The sequence below is a fragment of the Pteropus medius genome, unplaced genomic scaffold (genome assembly GCF_902729225.1).
Source record: "Pteropus medius unplaced genomic scaffold, Ma_sr-lr_union100, whole genome shotgun sequence".
Lineage (NCBI taxonomy): Eukaryota > Metazoa > Chordata > Mammalia > Chiroptera > Pteropodidae > Pteropus > Pteropus medius.
The window spans coordinates 11,734,621-11,755,785 of record NW_024351729.1 but is presented as its reverse complement, the minus strand read 5'-3'; the positions used below and the strand labels follow the sequence as shown (position 1 = coordinate 11,755,785).

Genomic DNA, 21,165 nt, shown 5'->3' with positions numbered 1-21,165 from the left:
TATTTATTTTTGGAATTAACGTACAGTTAGACTACTGCCCATCTTACCAAATATTGGGATAAAGCTACATTTCTAAGCAAGAACTTGGCATTTTAGGACTTCACATGTTATCTCTTCTCGTACAATGATGCTGTACAAGAAATACTGAACAAAGAGATATGGAAATTAAAGTGATGTGAAGAGTAAGAAATAAAATAAGGTAAGATAAGATCCCTGGAGGGTGGAGGTGGGTTCCCTACCCACCCTTAGGTGTTGCTACTGCAACAGAAGTTATTTATAAAGCCTTATGGGAGACTTCTGGGTCTCCCTGAGCCTATACCCTGACCTAACCCAAACCCCTTAATTTGCAAGATTTGCTTGCTAAGAATTGTTCTGTTCAGTGAATTGTTGGTCAGTGCCCTATATAAACAGGGAAAGTCTACCTAAATAGCAGTGGAGAGCAAAGCAAAGAAAGAGCCCACACAATCATATTATTATTATTATTATTATTATTATTATTATTATTATTATTTTATCTATGGGAATAAATACTGCCTGGATAACCCCTTGCTTCTGTTGCAATTATTAAAAAGTAATAAAATTCCCCATTGAAATTAGTGCTTAGGAACCCATTGCCTTAGAAATAAATGTAAAAGCATAAAGTGGGTATGGAACTGATTAAAAAACAAACACAAAGAAAAATCAACACAAATTGCTAAAGTTTTAGAGATCTCAGCCTCAAAAATGGAATATTATATGCGACAGAAACCCCGTTAATGGAGTCATTTGTTACTGTCTCATTTTAGTTCCAAGTTCCAGAGCTGTTCATTTTTAATTTAGTGAGGCTCCATGTTCTTAGCAATAGTTTATATGTTTGAGTTTTTCCTTCAGTTATATAAAGTTAGAAGTTTTGCTGCATTCCTAAATGTGCTGTTTATTATACCCAGTGCCCGGGAATTTTTCCAGTGGACTAAGACTTGATTTCAAAACACAAAAACTGGATTCCCTTCACAGACTCTTGTTGGCTCCAAACTCTGTTGGAGCAGCAGGGCTTCATCCAGAGGGGTCAGCCTCCTGGTGCAGAAATTGAGAGAGAGCTAGGCTTCCAAAGCCAGGCTTTCCAGCTTTGAATCCAAGCTTCCGGTCTTACTAGCTGCTTACTCATGGGTAAGTGAATAAAGTTCTAAGTTCCTACCTTCTGTAAATGAAGATAGTGACAGTACCTGCCTCGTTAGTTTGTCGTGGGAATTAAAGGTACTTCCACTAATATATAATATGTTTTATTTGCTCCATAAGTATTAGCTGTCACTGGTGTTTAGGTAGCAGAGAAATAGCTCATGAGTTCTCATCCCTTATCTGCTGGTTTCAGCTCTGCCTTTTATGCCAGAAAAACAGCCAGTGGAAGGCCTGGGAGTGCCTATGTGAACTCAAGGGGTCACCTGCAGGGTTTGTTGGTCAAATCTCTAGTTGTCCTATAAGCCTTGTGGTAAGGTTTTGTGGCAGCAGATTTCTTGGTGGGTTTTGTTTTGAAGATGCAGAGATTATTGTTTAATTACCCTTAAAAAAAATTACTTCAAACTTTCTTTTGCTTGACTTGTAATATTTTTAGAGCTATTTCTTATTATGTAAAAGTTTAAAGCTATTTCTTATTATGTGTGCTCAATAGCTGTATATAAAAAGATGATTAATATGAAATATAAGAGGAAAAAGTCATGGAAGAAGCTGAAAGAAGAATTTGACATTATTCAGAAAGATTTTTTATATTATCTCACACTAGGAATAACTCCACTGAATCTTTCCTTCCTATCAAACTCCATCCATAACAATTGTAGAAGAGAAAGAAAAATTACTTTTGCCCAAATAGTTTCCAAATTGACTATTTTGTTAAATATATTTAGTTTCACATTGGCAGGGTTTTCCCTAACTATCCCCAGAATTTGATGCAATAATATTAATCTTTCAAGAACATAAATTATTCAAACCAGATTCTAGAAGCACCGTAACCTGGAAAACCCACCCGTCTGATCCAAGGAAGCCATGAGAAATGTTTCTCTCTATGGAGAATGGTATCCTTCAGGTGCCCACGATGTGACTCCAGAGATCGTTAAAGTAACCTCAAAGGGATTTAAAAATATCCAGGAAATGTCCTATGTATACGTGGGTCTCCTTTGAAGATAGCATAGGAAGCTGAAAACCCAGGAATTCAGATGCTGCACCGTAACCGGTCAGATAGAAGAAGAGGCAAAGTCAGGAAGAGAGGACTGTAAGAAAAAAGCAGTCTTTCTAGGGAAAGATTTTTAAGAAGGAACCGATTTATTGAGAACACTTAATTGTTTTCTTAGAGGCTTCTAGAACAGGGTACCTCTGAAACTGAGACTTGATCTACAAGCTCCACAAAGTTCAAACATTCTTGTAGTCACTGGATGTTTTTGGGTGGGGGAGGGGTTAGTTTTGTTTATGTTTCTGTTTTTGCTATTTCCCAGGACCGCCTGGGCTACAATTATCTTAATATTTGTACCTTTACTAAATTTTCCTTAAAGAAATTTCAGGTCACTAATTAAATGGAAACCCGTCATTATTTGCCTTAAATAAAAGGTGATGTCAAATATAAATAAAATAAAAACAAATAATGCATTAAATTCTAGCCAGAGAAAGAGTTTGAGCTTAGTAAATGTTGGGTTGCTGCTAAGATATAAGGGCAGTAAATAAGACTTGTTCGTTGTGTAATCAAAGGAATGAAACAATTGAAATGGGAAAAAAATATTCTCACTTCGTGAATCAATGTAACGTAATGAAATGTCCAAGTACCCCCTGAAGTCATTTTTTTCTCATACCTCTTAAAAGTAGAGGTATTTATCCCACACTTTAGAAAGTACTGGGACTGTGAGCCTTTCATTCCCTAGAAAGGACTGTGCTCTTTACAAATTAATACATCTTTCTCGTTAGACCAACTAGCAATGTGGCCAGACTTTAGTTAACCTGAGCCCCCGTCCTCTGGTCTAATCACCTCTGGAGGTTCTAAGAGTTTACAGGGGAAGGTCTAGGAGCAGAGCTCAGAGAGGTGCTAACAAGGATGGGCCCCTGGATGACATCCCATCACTGTATCTACTCATGTGCTATCCAGTATGACAGCCTCCAGACGTGGCTACTGAGTAACCCTTGAAGTAGCACTTGAAAATGGCTACTTCAAATTGAGATGCACTGTCAGTGTAAAATACACACCAGATTTTTGAAGACAGTACCAAAATAATGGAAAATTGCTTCTTAATAATTTTATGCTGAGTACATATTTTGGATATAGTGTGTTAAATAAAATATTAAAACTAAATTCACTTTTTTATTTTTGATTCTTTAATTATTTTATTTTAGACTTACGAAAAGTTGCACCAGTACATAGAATTCCCATATACTCTTCAGCTAGAATTCTCTCAAGTTAATATTTTATATAACCACAGTACACTGATAAAAACCAAAGAATTAATATTGATACAATGCTATTAACTAGGCTATAATCTGTAATCAAATTTCACCACTTTTCCCACTGACGTCCTTTTTTGGGTTCCAGGTTTCAATCCAAGATATCACATCAAATTTAGTTGTCATGTTTCCTTAGTCTCCTCCAATCTATGACAATTCCTCAGTCTTTCCTTGTCCTTCATGATCTTGACACTTTTGAAGTGTACTTATCTGTTATCTTACAGAATGTTCCTCCTGAATGATGTTTTCTCATGATTGGAATGAGGTTATAGCTTTGAGGCAAGAAAAATCACAACTGAGAAATGTCCTTGTTAGTGCGTCCTATCAGGGAGTTCATGATGTCATTATGTCTTGTTACTGCTGATTTTTACTTTTATTTAACACAGCTACTATAAAAATTTTAATTACCTAAGTAACTCACAGTATTGTATTGGACAGTGCCGATACCATACATAAAATAATAAGTATGTGACTTAAAAGAGCGTGTTCATAACAGAAATATGTGAATTTAATGATTGGTTTTTCTAGGCCCTTTTGATGCATTTCACCTTTTAAAATTAAAACAACTAACATTTATTGAGAACCTACTCTATGCCAGACTCTTTTGTAAACACTTCCTTCTATTAAATCATTTAATCTCTAAACAACATGATAAGGTAGATGCTGTCATTATGCCTGCTTTGCAGCCAAGGAGCCTGAGCAGCAAAGTTGTTGTTAAGTTGCACAGTCCCTCGGCAAGTTAGGTGGCAGGTCCAGAATTTGAACACAGGGAGAGAATTCCAGAGCCAGAGCTTATAACTGCTATGCTTTTTTTAAGCCACAGCTTCTATTAATTCAAATCCCACAGCTCAAGCTTTATCAACTGTAAACTCTCTGTTTTAACTTTACTCTTTTTCTACATGGCATAGAGTGAGAGAATTGACAAATATTTGAGCTTCTATACACTGCACTAAGAATTTAACACACATTATCTCATTTAATGCTCACAGCAGTTTCATTTTACAGGTAAGAAAACTGAGGCTCAAGAAACTAGCGACTGGCAGAGGCTGGGATTCACACAGATCACTCTCTCTTTCTTTCCATTATACTCACATATTCTCCCATTGGCTCAACTACTTAAGCGTTTCATTTTATCAGCTTTTTAATGTTTAATCATTTTTGAAAAATCAGTTCTATGTTGTAAAGATTATATCCATCATCAGATTTTATGATAAGTGATAATGACCCTGATATGCCTATTCAGTTACCAAAGGGAGAAAATTGTGTCAACTTTAGTGCAAAGTACAAAACTGAGTAGATTCCTAATATGGGAAACCTAGTCATCTAAGGAATACAAGATAACTCTTAATTATCTAGAATTTCAGATGAAGAAATCAGAGCATCTGACCTTTTTGTAATCATCTGGGGTAATTCTTTTTACGAATAGTACAAATACTTGGCATCCTTAGCATAGAAAGTGATATCGAAGTGGAGCTGCCTGTGGTTGAATGCAGAATACATTGTGTTCATTAATATCCATACCAGTGGCTGAATGACAGAATCCTTTTTAATAAAAGAATAGAACTTGGCTCCACTTCCCAAGGTTGTGTTGTTTAAGTGGAGAAAGGAAGAAGTGTGGCTCAAATGGAATATTCCAATAATCTTGAGACCAAAGCAGAGAGATGCAGTTGTTTCTGTTTGTTCAATTGGGTTGCCTTAAAAAAAGAGAAAAAAAGTAATGAAGTGATTAAAATACTTATATGTAATTAAACTTACTTGGCGTAGTGGGGTGGCTCATATTACTAGGTGTTAAAAAGAAAAAATATATATTTCTATAGATTTCCCTCTTTGATTCCTTTATATCTCAAGCTGTCTACAGTTCCCAAATATAGCCACTAGGGGGTGATGCTAAATCATATTTAACTCAAAAGTCACAACTGTACAAACGCTTTTGTTCTTTTTCTGAAAAAAAAAAACAAAACTCATTACTTAGGCGTGTGCGTAATGCAGTGTAAAGGGCAAGGTTAAAAAAAAACTTTTCAGTACAGGCTCAAAGAGCATTACTCTGGTGAATTCCTGTATGGCCATCAGCAGCAAGCAAATCTCAGCAAGAAAAGAAGAGATGGACAAAGTATCTAATGTAGTGATACCGTCCCTTGAACTATTCTCTTGAAAGAATTTTGTGTCTTCAATGAAGGAGATGTCAGCTTGTGCATTTTTTTGTCTTGCTTTGCCTTGGAAGGGAGGGGTATGTGAGAAAGCTCCCCCTCAGAGATTTGAGAAGGAAATTGAGATGTTCTTAGAAGACTAGATATCCCAGTGAGGGTGAGAAAGCCGGCTGCATTTGATATGCATCCACCAGGCTCATCTTCGTCCCATTCCCACATCCTTTAACTGCAAATGTACCTTATCATCCTCAGGAGCTTGCCTGACCAGCAGTAAATCTGTAGCCTACAGAGCAAGATGAGTAACTCGAAGCAAAACGGATATTCCCACATGCAGGAAGGAAACAAAAGGAGGCTGCTGAGAACAGAGCATGACCCCAGCGTCCACTGGGATGTGTCATGAACGACCTGAAGAGAACGGACAGCCAGGAAGGAGGCATGCCCTAACTCAATGAGAACATACATTCTAAAAGCTTATTGTCAGGCCCACGTTTGGAATCAAGAGAAGTATAAAGGATGTTCAGAATCCTTGGGCAGTCAATCGAACACATTCAATCCACAGACTGGACTATAAACCAGGCAGAAGGAAGCATATTGCACTGGGTATGTACTATATACCACCACTGTCCATACCTTACCTCATTTTACTCTCAAAGCAATGCTTTAAGATGGGCATTATTATCCTCATTTTACAGATGAAGATTGAAGTTAGACAACTTATCAAAACTCACCCCAAGTCACATAGCCAGCAAATGGCAGAGATCAGCCAACTGACTTCAAAGCCTGTGCCCTTTCACTTCAGTCGCTTGTTCCTGTTGAATGCTTTTAGTGTACCAGACACTCTCCCAAGTGCGTCACATGCACCGTTTCATTTACCCCCACCATAGATGTAACAGATAGGTACTGTTGTTATTTCCATCTTAAACATGAGTCAGTTGAAGCACAGAGAGCTTAAGAAACTTGTCCAAAGTAATGAACGTAGTGACAGCTATGGGGCATGGATTCAAAACCAGGTCACAGGGCTCCAGAACTGTCACTGTGAACCGAACCACACCCAGGGGACACTCACAGCCCTTCGGCAAGTTCTCAGGGATTGGCCGAGTTACAAAATTATCAGGCCAAAGACCATGACTGCCAAAAGGGAAAAGGAAAGCGTCACCCTCCCTGAGCTGGGCCTGAGATTAAGCAACTTGTCGAGAGCCTACTATTTGCCAGATTCCAGATTCCATGTAGTGATTGTGTGTGTGTATTGTGTTGTGTGTGTGTGTGGTGTGTGTGTGTGTGTGTGTAAAATCTGGTTCTCACAATAGTCCAGGGAGAAAGGAGTAATTATCCTCATGTTCAGATGGGGAAATGTGTACCAGAAAGATTACTTAACCTACCCAAGGACAAACAATTAATCAATAGCAGAGGCAAGACTAAAATGTAACATCTGTTTAACTTGGAGGCATTTCCATGAATGAGAAAAGCACACTCCAAAACAGTATAGGCAATGCACATATGTAAAGAATTACATCATTATGGAAAAAACATAGAAAGATACATCTTAGGTTTGTTAATCTAGGTTATAGGAGAAAACGCGGTAAGATGTAAAAAGTACACACATCAATCCTTTATGCATCTATGAAAATTATGCATGTGTATAAGTAAATGTAGAGATAGTTAGGAAATTTATACTAAAGTACAAAAAATAAAATTAAATAATTTAAATAACTAGTGGATATTTGTTAACATTCAAAAGTCATTTCTAAAAACAGTTCTTAGTATACTTTATTCTCATAGATGTATCTTTCTTATCCTGGACTATTAATAGAAATAAAAAGTAAGCATTATATTTAAGATTAAAATGTATGTATTCAAATTAAAGTCAGGAACAAGACTAGAAATCCAATTGTTGTTTCCTGTTATTCAACATTATTCTAGAAGTTCTGGTTAATGCAATAAGACTAAAAAAAAAAGAAAAGAAATTAAGAGGTGAAAGTGTTGGAAAGGAAGACAAAATTACATGTGCTAATGATTGTATTATAAAATACATATGTGTGTGTGTATACGCACACATCAAAACAACAGTGTCTTCACATGACATAGGGTCAATCCTAGATACCATTTTTAAATTAGCAAAAATTAACATTGGTGCCATTTTAACTCCTTTACTACCCACCACCTAATAATTTCTACTCTACCAAGTCTCGGTGCTATCACGTCTAAGACCTAAAATTGTCATCTTCTTTCTTTCTCTACCCATAATCAAAGCTCACTTTCCAACTTGATAGAAGAAAAGTGACCCAACCCCCCCACACACACAGACACACACACATGCACAAAGACTAATTCATACTCATTTGTGAATGGCTATTAAAATTCCCATACTATCCCAAATGTGTATATGTATGTGTATATATTATTTACACGTTTCATTTTTTAGAGAAAGTTTACATTCACAGCAAAATTGAGTGAAAAGTATAGAGAGTTTTCATATAACCCATCCCACACATGAACAACCACCCCTACCATCAAAATCTCTCACAAGGGTGATACACTTGCTACAATCAATGAACCTATGTTGACACATTGTTATCACCAAAAGTTCATAGTTTGCAATTGGGTTCACTCTTGGTGCTATACTTTCTATGAATTTTAACAAATGTATAATGACATGTATTAACCATTGTAGTATTGTATAGAATAGTTTCAGTGCCCTATAAATCATTCTGTGCCATTCAACCCTCCATCTTCCCTAACTCTGAGCACCACTAATCTTTTAACTGCCTCCATAGTTTTGCCTTTTCTAGAATGTTATATAGTTGAAATTATATAGTATGTAGCCTTTTCAAATTGGCTTCTTTTACTTCATAATTTTGATTTATGTTTCCTCCATGTCTTTTCAAAGCTTGATAGCTCATTTCTTTTTAGTACTGAATAATATTCCATTGTCTGTGTATAGCACAATTTATCTACTCATCTACAGAAAGACATCTTGGTTGTTTCCAAGTTTGGGCAATTAGGGATAAAACTACTGTAAACATCTGTGTGCTGATTTTTGTGTGGATGTTTTTGAACATTTGGGTAAATACCAAGGAACGTTATTGATGGATTATGTGGTCAGACTATATTTAATTTTGTAAGAAACTGCCAAATGGACTTCCAACATGGTTGTACCATTTTGCATTCCCACCAGCAATAAATGGGAGTTCTTGTTGCTCCAGATTCTTGTCAGCATAGCATTTGATGTTGTCAGTGTTCTGGATTTAGGCCATTCTAGTAAATGCATAGTGGTATCTCATTATTGTTTTAATTTGAAATTCCCTAATGAAAGATGTTGTTGAACATCTTTTCAAATACTTATTTGCCATTTGCATACCTTCTTTGGTGCAGTGTCTGTCCAGATCTTTGCCCCATTCTTAAATCAGGTTTACTTTTTTATTGTTCAGTTTTAAGACTTCTTTATATATTTTATATAACAGTCATATATCAAGTGTGTCTTTTGTAAATATTTTCTCCCCATTTGTGGTTTGTCCTCTCATTCTCTTGACATTGTCTTTCACAGATCGTAAGTTCTTAATTTTAATGAAGGAATCCAACTATCATTATCTTTCACTATACCAGATAATCAATTTTTTTTTTATAGATTGTGCCTTTGATGTTGTACCTAAATAGTCACTGCCATACCCAAGATTATCTAGGCTTTTCTCCTATGTTATTTTCTAGTAGCTTTATAGTTTATATTTAGGTCTGTGATCCATTTTGAGTTAATTTTTATAAAGAGTTTAAGGTCCATGTCTACATTAATTTTTTTCCATGTGAATGTCCAATTGTTCCAGCATTATTTGTTGAAGAAATTATTCTGCATCGTTGTATTGCCTTTGCTCCTTTGTCAAAGACCCATTAACTACCTTTATGTGGGTCTATTTATGGGCTCTCTGTTCTGTTCTATTGACCTACAGTCATGTGCTGATTAATGATAGGTTTACTTTCTGAGAAATGCGTTGTTAGGTGATTTTGTTGTTGTACAAACATCACAAGGTGTACTTACACAAACCTAGTGGTATAACCTACTATGCACCTAGGCTCTATGGTATAGCTTGTTGCTCCTAGGCTACAAGGCTGTACAGCATGTACAGCACATTACTGTGCAAAACAACACAAGATTAAATCAAGTGCAAGAGAAAATGATGCAATCGAGAGATGTGATAAACATGAGATGCCTGAGGCTGCTGCCAGCGTAACATGGCATATTGTTTTACAGCAAGCTTTCTTTTATAGGTAGAAAGTACACTCTAAAATTATGATAAAAAGTATAGTATAGTAAATGCATAAGCCAGTAACAGTCATTTATTATCATTATCAAATATTGTGTACAGTGCGTAATTGTATGTTCTGTAATTGTATAAAACTGGCAGCGAGGTAGTTTTGTTTACACCAGCATCACCAACAAACACATGAATAATGCATTATGCTGTGATGTTATGACGGCTATGACGTCACTAAACAATAGGAATTTTTCAGCCCTATTATAATCTAACGGGATCATCATCATATCTAGGGTCTATTATTGACCAAAACATTGTTATGTGGTACATGACTGTATATGTTTATTCTTTCACCAGTACCACACTGGCATGATTACCGTAACTTTATAATAAATCTTGAATTCAGGTAGCATCAGACCTTTAACTCTGTTCTTCTCCTTCAACACTGAATTGACTATTCTAGGTCTTTTGCCTCTCCCTATAAACTTTAGAATCAGTTTGTCTATATCTACAAAATAAATTTCTGAGATGCTGATTGGGATTACATTGAATCTATAGATCAAGTTAGAAAGAAGCAATATCTTGAACTATTGAGTCTATCTATCCATGAATATGGAATATCTCTTCATTTATTTAGCTCTTCTTTGACTTTGTTCATCAGTTTCATGGTTACCTTGTATAGCTCTTGTACATATTTTATTAGATTTATACCTAAGTATTTCATTTTGGGGAGTACTAATGTAAATAGTAATGTGTTCCCCTGCACTATAAACTTTCAAGTACTTCTCACTTTTTCTTTTCTCCTCTTTGGTGGGATGGGATGGCTGGAGGGCACTAGGGTTGGGTAGTTCCCCCACAAGGAAGGCTAGAGCAGGCTGGAGCTGGGGATTTTTCTTCCCCCAGGTAGGTCGGTCTCTGATATAACCCCATCAGATTAGGCTCAGGTAAACTGGTTTCTCCAGCATATCTGCAAATGGTTCTTTTTCCCATCCCTCTGCAGAAGCACAAGAGAATTTTTCTCCAAGATTCACTGTGAGACCTAATAGAGCTCCTGGAGGTAAAACTCACAAAAATGGAGGGGCCTCCCTACGACTAGATCTACCTAAAGTTTTTAATTCTCACAGTTGTCCACACTGAACCTCCAGCAATTTATCAACTACAGTCTAGGTTTTTCTACCCAGCACTGGTTCCTGCAGAGGTTTCTGCTTCTAGTTGGCATGATTCTCTGTATCTACCTGTCCTCTCCAATTTCAGGGACAACAGTTGGCCCTCTGATCTCAACTCTTTGAAGAATCTAAGCAGAGCTACTGAGTTTGTTCAGCTCTTTACTTGTTGTTGAGCTAGAATAGCAACTTCTAAGCTCCTTATATACTGACCAAAAACCAAAGTCTGTTTCTTTATATTTTTAAGGAAAATGCTTGTTAAACTAATTAACAAAAATCCACTAAACGAAGCAAAATAAATGTTAAAACATATAGATAAATGTCAGTTTGTACACCATTGTATTAGTCAGGTTCTCTGAAGGGACAAAATCAACAGAGGGTGAGTGTGTGTGTGTGTGGCCATTGACATATTTATTGTGTTAATAATCAATGAGAGAATACATATGCTCATACAATTATGGAGGCTGACAAACCCCAAGATTTGCAGTCAGCAAGCTGGAAACCCAGGAGAGCTGACGTAGCTCCGGTATAAGTCCAAGTATGTGAAAACCAGTAGAGCCCACAGTCCAAAGACCAGCAACAGGTTCTACACACAGGAAGAACTGATGTTTCAGTTCAAGTCTGAAGGCAGGAAAAAGCCAATGTCCTAGTTCTGAAAGTCAACGTTTTGTTCCATTCAGGTCTTCAACTGATTGAATAAGGCCCACTCACAGTAGGGAGGGCCATCTCCTTTATTCATTATACCAGTATAAATGTCAATCTTGCCCGGAAACATCCCCATCTACTTTATTCATTATATCAGTATAAATGTCAGTCTTGCCCAAAAACATCCCCACAGACACAACCAGAATAATGCTTGTCCACATATTTTAGCACTTAGGGCTTAGTTGAGTTGACACATAAAATTAACCAAATTAACCATATGGAAACAGGAAGAATTGTCCATGCTAAGAATCTAGCTTCAGAATCAGCTCTAGGTTGTTCTCATTTTCCTAGCACCTGCCCTTCTTGTGTCTCTGAACACATAAATTATTTAAAAGCTCCAGGTGGTTTTTAAAAGTGAGTTCTAGGGCAGCAGCAGCAACAGCAGGGAGCTCTCATCTCTAGAAATGGGGGAGGGATTGATAACACTGGCTGCTGTGAAAGTGAATCATTTCTCTGCAGAACCAGAGGTGAAATAAGGTTCAAAAATTAAGGACTACGTGAAACATTAACATGTTAAGGGCAATAGGAGATGCGCACATCCAAACACATACACAAACGTACGTGTGTGTGTCTTTTACACATAATACACATAATTACAAATATTAAAGACAAGCATGTAACAAAACAAAATTTAAAAATTAAAATCAGATACTAACTGTCCAGTGAAAGAAGAAAAATATATTTATCCACAAAAGCAATGAGAAAATCAGATGACATCAGATTTCTGTGCTGAGGGAGATGTGCCTTCAAGTTATGAAAGAAAATTATTTTCGATTCAAGTAATCTTAATGAATTGTGAGGGCAAAATAAAATCTTTTTCAGATTTGCAAGGGTCAAACTGTTGCCTTTCGCATATTCTTTCTTAAGAATTTGCTTGAGGATTTAACTTAAGGAAACAAAGCTATGTCCTCGATTTTCTCATCGGTAAAATGAGGGCCAAAGACCTAGACTTTGGTCTTGAAAACGCTCACCGCAGAGCCCAATGCTCTAACACAGGTAGCAGGGGTCCCTGGGGGTGAGGAGTGACAGAGGGAGTAGGACAGATCCCAACTCCTGCCATCACCTCAGCGGGAGAAATCTCACTTGAAACTGCTTCCTAAAATGGGTTTCCATGGAAAGTTTCATTTGAGGAAAGATTTCTGCAGCTTTGAATCATTTGGAAGCTCCTAGATCGGACAGTCTCAAAAGTTCCTCAGGCTCCAATGGGTCACAAGTCTGTGAACACAGGCGAGTTTGATCACATACACCATTTGTTGAAAGGTGGCGTGCCAGAGCTCCATTTTTCAAACAAATGATAGCATTACTTCATCAAAAATGAAAAGGCTTTCAGAGATAGGCCACAATTTCTCTAACCGTGCTTGAATCTTTCTTTTTAGAGGTTTTTATTTTTGGGGTTTTTTTTTTTCAGAGCGGAAGTTCTGAGGAAGACAATTCAATACTATGGAAAGAACACTAGGCTAGGAATCAGGGAATCTGGTTTCTAATCCTAATTGCATTACCTTAAGCAAGACGGTCAATCTCTGGGGACCTTCGTTCCTTTCCTCACACGAAGAGAGAATTAAAGAACATTTTTTAAGTCAAAAAGAATACAAAAGACTGCCATTCAGAGCAAGATTCTAAATCCAGTGTTCTAAAATACATAACTTTTTAGATAGAAAATATATTTAGGAATTATTTAACTTTTTATTTCACTATATTGAAGACACAGAAAAAGAATACTTCAGGCTCTCCAAAATTTTTGTTGGCTTGCCTGCAGAAGATTCGTCAGCTTTTATTATTACAAACAAGATAATTGTGAAATAATTTAAGTCACTGGGATGTTAAAAATCAAGGAGTTCAAACTATAAATGTGATTGGTTTGTTTTTTGTCACTTTATTGGTCAAAACATGCTTTTTAAGCCCATAGATCAATACTGATTTATAGAACTTTTAAAACCTTGGAAAGTTCAAGAGCACATATAGTAATGTGAAAATCATGCAGGAATTTGGGGTAAGTCATCGAAATATTTTGTAATTAGATAGCTAGAATGATTCTCTGGAGATTACCAGGTCAAGCTTCAGTTTCTGAAAATTGGGTAGATGTGAATTGGCCTGACCAATGTTCCACGGGGACAAAAACTCCAAGCCGAACCTCAGAAGGCTGTTCCAAGGTTAATAACTGCTCCATTTCGTGAATTCCTTCTTGTTGCTCAATCAAATGCTCAACAATCTTAACCCAGTTCTTCTTACTTTAATGACTAAAAATATTTAGAGTTCATGCTCTTTGCATTACAACTTCTCTATTTCTGAGGAATGATTTAAAGACTCCAACTTAAGCAATCTCAAATCCTTCTAACTATTTTCTAATTATTCCCACTCCAACATTTTCCAAGTTGGTCACAGATAAAAAGAGTTGAGGAGACAAGCTTGTAGAATAAACTAAAAAGAGGAAGAGAAAGAGGAAGATGAGACTGGAAAGGAGTAGAGATATAGTAAAGATGAAGTAAGAGAGAGCCCTAAAAACAATAAACAAGTCTAATGTAGCTTCCACATATGGTTCCCAGAGTCTTTAATCTCACAAAGTAAATTTTCAAAAATAAATTGATTAATTAGTGGGGGACTTCATTAGGTTTTCACTTCCCCAAGTAATAAAACTAAGTAAAAATTTTTTAAAAAAAACAACAAAGATCATAGTATAAACTACCAGACAAATTCAGAGAAAGAAAGGACGTATTCGACACTAAAAAATTAGAAAGAATATATCCTCAAAATAACAGCAGTTCTTTAAATGGAATCAGAAGTGCACTGCATCAATTATGTTTTTCTCATCTCACTTCAGACAAGTAAAACTTTGTCAAAGAAAAGTACTCCTCCTCTTAGGTCTGACATTTGAAAACCACTAGACTATTCCATTGTGAGCATGAAATTAAACAGAAAAGCTTAAGATGCTGCAGGCAGAGGGTGGTTCCATAGTGCTACATAGGAAGTACCCTGGGCATGTGTAATTCCGCAGAGCATTCTTAGTCTGAATGCCCATTAGAAAGTGAATTTATTTTCCAAAAGAAGCAAACTACCAACTTTCATCATGCTTTGAGTAGATACAACTGATTTTTGTATATTCATCTTCTATCTTGCAACCTTGTGTATTAGTGCTAATAGTGTTTTGTGGATTCTTTCAGTTTTTATATATATCTATGATCATGTCATATGCATATGAGAGAGTTTTATTCCTTCCTTTCCAATCTGGGTGCTTTTATTTCTTTTGCTTTCTTAATTTCTCTAGCTAAGACTTCCAGTACAATATTAATTAGAAGTGGAAAGTAGAGATATCCTTTTTCTTATTTCTGTTCTTTGCAGAACAGCTTTCAGCCTTTCACTGTTAAATATGATGTTAGCTAGAGTTTTTTTATAGATGACCTTTATCAGATTGAGGAACCTCCCTTTTATTACTAGTGTGTCAAATGTTTTCATCATGAAAGACTTTAGATGTTATCAAATGATTTTTCTGCATCCACTGAGACAATCATTTATTCCATTATTATGGTGCACTGCATCAATTGATTTATGTATGTTGACCCAACTTTGCACTCCTGGGACAAATCTCATCTAGTCCCAGTATATAATCCTTTTTATATGCTGGCGGATTCAGTTTGCTATTATTTTGTTAAGGATTTTTGCAACAATATTTATTTGTAAGGGATATTGGTCTGCAGTTTTCTTATGATATCTTTGTCTGTTTTTTTTTATTAGGGTAATACTGGCCTCATAAAATGGGTTTGAAAGTGTTCTTTAGAAAGATATTAAAGCAAAAACAATGGACAGAAGCAACAGAAAGATCTCAGAGTGAGATAGAAAAATAAAAAGAAGCTGTGCCTTATTACACAAATAACTGGCAGTGAGTATTTTTATAGACTATACCATAACCAAATGTATTTTCAAAAAAAAAGAATTTTACACAATTGGTAGATACAAAATACAAGCTATACACAAGGAAATAATAATTGTAGCTTAGAAAATGACCAGCAAGACCTGATGGTTTATTCTTAATGGGGAAAAACTTAAGTTTAATTTTAAATTATTTCTTGAATATAATTATGCTCAAACTAACTGATAGAAAAAAATACATAAAGTTTTCATTCCATAGTCACAGTTCATTTGTTTTCAGTCAGTCTTTATAACAGAGATTGCTAATTTTCCTCCATTATCGTGTCCTTTTTTCATTTTTAGTAATAGTAAAATTTAGCTGGATACATAACTAAGCATACCATTCTCAGGCACCCTTGCACCTAGGTGTTGCCATGTGACTAGGTTCTGGACAATAGGGAGTGAGAGAAAGTAATGTGCAACTTATAGGCCAAACCCTTAAAAAGACAGGAATATCCTCTTCCCTCTCTCTATTTCTGTTTGTTGGAATGTGGAAGTCCTGGTGAAAGTTAGAGCAGTCACCATAGACCACAGGTGGAAGCCATGTGTTGAGAATCGTAGAGCAAGAAGGACCCCGACATCATCGATCCTCTTGAATTCCTTTATCAGACCATTAAGTAAGAGAAAGAGATAAATTTTCATATTGTTTGACCTACTGCTGTTTTGACTTTTGTTACAGCAATCAAATTAACATCCTAACTAATACAATCTTTTTCTAAAATTCCAGGTTTAAAAAACAAAACCAAACTTTAAGAGTTGTTGAAGACTAATATTTTTATCTAATAGGCTGCATATTTCAACTGTAGTTATGATACTGGTATTGTAAAATAAACCAACCAGAAAGACCAAATAAGTAATATCCTTACTGAATGTTGCCTTCATAGAGATGAATTGTTGTTGTTGTTGTTGTTGTTGTTGTTGTTGTTGCCATTTATTTCTCTCTTTTCACTCTATCTTGAACATGCTTCAATCAAGTTCTTTCTCTATACCTCTCCATCAAAACTACTTTTATCAGGATCAACAATGACCTCCATGTCCTGAAATTCTGTGGCTAAATCTAAGCCCTCACACTTAACCTGTTAGCACCTGACACATTTGTGTATTTTTTCTTCTTTGAAACACTTCACTTGGTTTACAGAACATCTCACTCTCTTGGATTTCCTTCATCCTCACTAGATGTTTGTGTTTTGTTTTGTTTTGTTTTCCCATCTCTTCCTCATCTTTTCTACACTGTATTATCAGAGTAGTTCTCAGTCCTTAGAAATCTCTGTGCTATCTATGTTCACTTTCTTGATGATCTTATCCAGTCTCATAGCTTTAATAACATAAATACTGAAATTCCCAAATTTACAATATAAATCCTATGAAGGCAGGAATCCTTGTCTGCTTCTTTTCTGGTGCATCTTCAGTGCCTAGATCTGAATCTGCCACATATAAGCGCAGCAAATAAATATTTGTTGAATGAATGGCTAGAAGCTGCTTTGCTTTGTAAACAATCTCTTTAAAGTGTTTAATATTTACTTTCCTCTTAAAAGTCTTATTAGAGGGCAAGGAAAACCACATCCTTGCTCAGCATACTGATCATATGCAGAATAAATTTCAACTATGAATTTCTGGTGGCATAGCCCGGCTGTTTCACTCTCATTACTCATGGCCAGCTATGTAGAGGCTGTGATGACGATGTCCTTGGTTTTAAGAACTTGAAGCTCTGCAGAATATAAAATGATATGCCAAAGTCAATAATAGGCTTAAAGAAAATGAATGCTTATTAGTATTCAGCTCTTCGTGTCTGTGAATTCTAATCCCCAAGACAAACTTTTCTAGGGTCATAAACAATGTTCAAAGACTAGCACTCTCAAAGGGTATTTACAGGGTCTTCTTTGTTTCTGGGGCTATTTAACAATTATACTTAGTGGAGTACTAGGAACTCAGAAAAGAGCACATGTGCCTAATTAGAAATATTATCAGTTAAATGCAGGCTCAGTCCTAATACAAACTGTGCTTATCCAAAACCAAACCAAGTACTTAAATTAGCTTTTTCCTTTAAAAGCCATGATAATAGTGTGCACGAGTTTAATTTCTTGGATGTTTCTTGAATGGTGTCTGCGTGAGCAGCTCAGGTGGGTGCCTTTGTATATGTCTTTCTAGGTGTCAGCATATTTATACTTGCGTGTGTACCTGAGAAAGCATGTCTGTGTACATGTTCTGAAAATACTCTCTTCAGATCTCCAGAAGAAAAAGCAGAGCTGACTGTCACCTGAAAATCTGTTTATAAACGTAGAAATCAGAACATTCTGGAGACAAAATACTTTCCATCTGGGAACATAAATTCTCAGAAATGCAATCTTCAGAGCTTATATTTGACGGATCATTGCCAATGCTTCAGTCTGCCCATGCAGACCTACCTCTCACAGCTGAGAGAGGTGGAGAGGCTAAGAAAAGGTAGTGTTGTACACCCAACTGGCTACTTACACAACCAATGTTCATGTCTTCTTTCTTCATTCTAACAGAACTCAATTTTTTTCCAGACATGTAACCTAGCCCTTCATGCAACTCAGGGGACAATTGACCCCATTCTTATCTCCAGAGGTATGTAGTGATTCATCTAAGCTAAGGACTAGCAAACTTTTACTGTAAAGAGCCAGATAGTAAATATTTTAAGGTTTTTCAACTGTTTAAGTCCCTGTCACATATTCTTTGTTTTCTATTTTAATTTTTTATAACCCTTAAAAATAAAAACCTTTTTCAGATGATGGGTCATATAAAAACAGGCCATAGGCTGAATTTGACCTATAGTCTATAGTTTGTCAATTCCTTATCTAGCCCATGATAATAACTTTATTCTCCTTATTAGTAGCTGCTTTAGAGGAGGGCATGTGATCCAATTCTAGCCAATGAAATATAAGAGGAAATTTTTGAGGGCTCTTGAGAGAATTTTCTTCATCTCTCCTGCCCCTAAGAAACTACTGCAACCACCTAGCCATATGAACCAACACAGAGGACACAGAACCAGGAGGCCACATGATACAGACCCTTAATTGCACCAGTGTTTTCAGTTACCTGTAGCCCAAATCTCAAATTCTATTTGATCCAGATGATAACGAGTTCAGGGCAGATGAGAGGAAGAACAAAGAGAATACTTCAAAAGATAAGATATCACACTATGTTTCCACATATTCCCTAGATACCTGTACTTCCTTTTATCCTCATTAACCTCCTCTCAGATTTCAATTTATAAAGATGATCTGAATAAATATTAATTATTTTAGTTTTAAAAACCATCAGATTAGAGGTTAAAGAGACATTAGGGATAACCTACTACAATTCCTTCATACAGTGGATAAGAAAATGGAGCCAGAGAGAAGTAATTTGTCCCTAATCACATAGCTAATTGGTGGCTAAAAACTAGGTCTCAAATTCAAGTCCATATACTAAAACAAGTGATCCAAGGTCTACACACCAACAGACATGGTCTCCTAAAAGTGCTTATCATGAAAATTTAGAAATCAAAATTTCCATTTGCACATTAAGAGATTTTGTTAAATCCAGGCATATAATCAGGCATCTGTGTATTAGTATTCTTCAGAGAAACATAACCAATAGGATGGAGAGAGAGAGAGAGGAAGAGAAAGATTATAAGGAATTGGTTCACACAATTATGAAGGCTGACAAGTCCCAGGATTTGTAGTCAGCAAGCTGGAGACACAAAAGAGAGTCAATGTGTAGTTCCAGTGCGAATGCTGGCAGGCTCGAGACCCAGGAAAGGCTGATATTTCCGTTCAAGTTTGAAGGCAAGAAAAACCAATGTCCCAGTTCAAAGCAATCAGGCAGGAGTTCTTTCTTACTGGCAAGAGAGTCAACCGTTTTGTTCTACTCAGACCTTCAACTGACTGGATCAGGCCCACCCACATTAGAGAGAGCAGTCTGCTTTACTCTATCAATTTAAATGTTAATCTCATCCAGAAATATCCTCATAGACACGCTCAGAATGTTTGGCCTAATATGTGAGTCCCTCATGGCCCAGTCAAATTGACACAAAATTAACCATCACAACTTGTCATCATTGAATTTCTGGGATTTCTGGGTCTGGATAAGGGAGAAGCAAAGGTGCACACATAGCCCCCAACACATCTATCTTTAACAACCGCACCTGAGAAGCTTTGGAGCATTGTGGTACCAGGGAAGAAGAGGTAGCAAAGCCTCCTTTCTGACCCTATTCTTTTGGAGTTGGGAAATAAGGCTGATTAACTAGTGCTAAAAATAATAACCTCACTTACAATAGAATTTAAAATGTAAATCCTGACATTTAAGAATGAAATGGAAAAAAGAATAAAAAGGTAAGATATGGTTTAAAGAAATTTATTCTTAAATCACAAGGATTTTAGAAACGGAGAGAGTTTTAAGAGAACAGAACTATGCCTTTGTGGGTTTTCTAGAAAGCAAGGGTCCCCAGGTTTTGATGATAAGAAGCCATTTTCGTTCCCCCAAAATCCTGTGTTCACGAGTGTCATAGAGCAAGAAGGGGGAAATGCTATAATAGAAAATAGAATGGAGGAAAGAGCTCTTCCTTACTCATTGCAATTTTGGCAAACCACAGAGCTCTCTGCTTCATCGTGTAAAGATCTTAGAGCCCCCACTATCAAAAGATTAAAGGCCTATCATTGGGGTTAATTCACGTTCACATCTAACACCATGTAAATGTTCGAAACCAACATAACAGGAAGAAAAAATAAGAAAGAGCTTGGAGCTCTCTAGAAGTCACGAAGAGTAATAAGTATACAAAAAATTAAAAGTAATGTCAGCACTTTCTAATGGGAAGTGAAAGACAGATGAGGAACTCACTATTTAAAGAAATCAGAAGGGGCCCCATGAAAATGAAGGTTCCATTCATGACATTAAATAAAATGTCCTCTGAAACTTTTGAGTGATACATAGAAATGATATTTAGGTAAAGTACATTTTGCAACTTCATTGTCTAGATTACATGGCCCAGAGGCAGGAAGGCAGGCAGAAGGCTTGGCCATTATTAGAGGATGTGATTCTATGGCTTATACCAACACCGATGTTAGGGAGAACACCCAATAAGACCACAAATGTAACACACCTGAGCAACAATATCCTGTTTTTAAAAAATTAAAGAGAGGTTGGCTAATTACCACACTTTGGAGATCAAATCGGGTTACACCCTTCTAGGCTGACAATCTTCTTATGCCAAATAATGTACCTGGAAACCTCCCAAAGGGTGCATGTGACTCCCATCCTACCTGAGAATTCATCTCTTTACCTTCTGCCAGATCAAAAAAAAAAGGGGGAGAATGGGAATCTGATTCTGAATCCAGAGAAATGGCACCTTGTTAGCCAGGCCTCCTTCAGAACCGTAAGAGTTAGAAAGATTAGGAACAATATATTTAGAACTGGGCTATAAATTAAATGAAAGAGCCAGAAGTAGAAATGCCTGCTATCTGTTTACTGCCCTGTCCTTTATCAAGAAACTGAATTATTATCAGCTTAGCAGAGTTAGGCACTCAAGATTCTCCCCTCTGG

The 21,165-nt window shown here is 36.5% G+C and overlaps 1 long non-coding RNA gene across 1 annotated transcript; it reads left to right on the top strand.

Annotated features, from left to right (window-relative positions):
* The first annotated feature begins 1,017 nt into the window (after window positions 1-1,017).
* Window positions 1,018-18,394, top strand: LOC120587559 (uncharacterized). The gene is made up of 3 exons (XR_005649007.1): window positions 1,018-1,146; window positions 5,856-6,203; window positions 18,150-18,394. It is a non-coding gene; the product is annotated as an uncharacterized LOC120587559 (long non-coding RNA).
* Window positions 18,395-21,165: the final 2,771 nt, after the last annotated feature.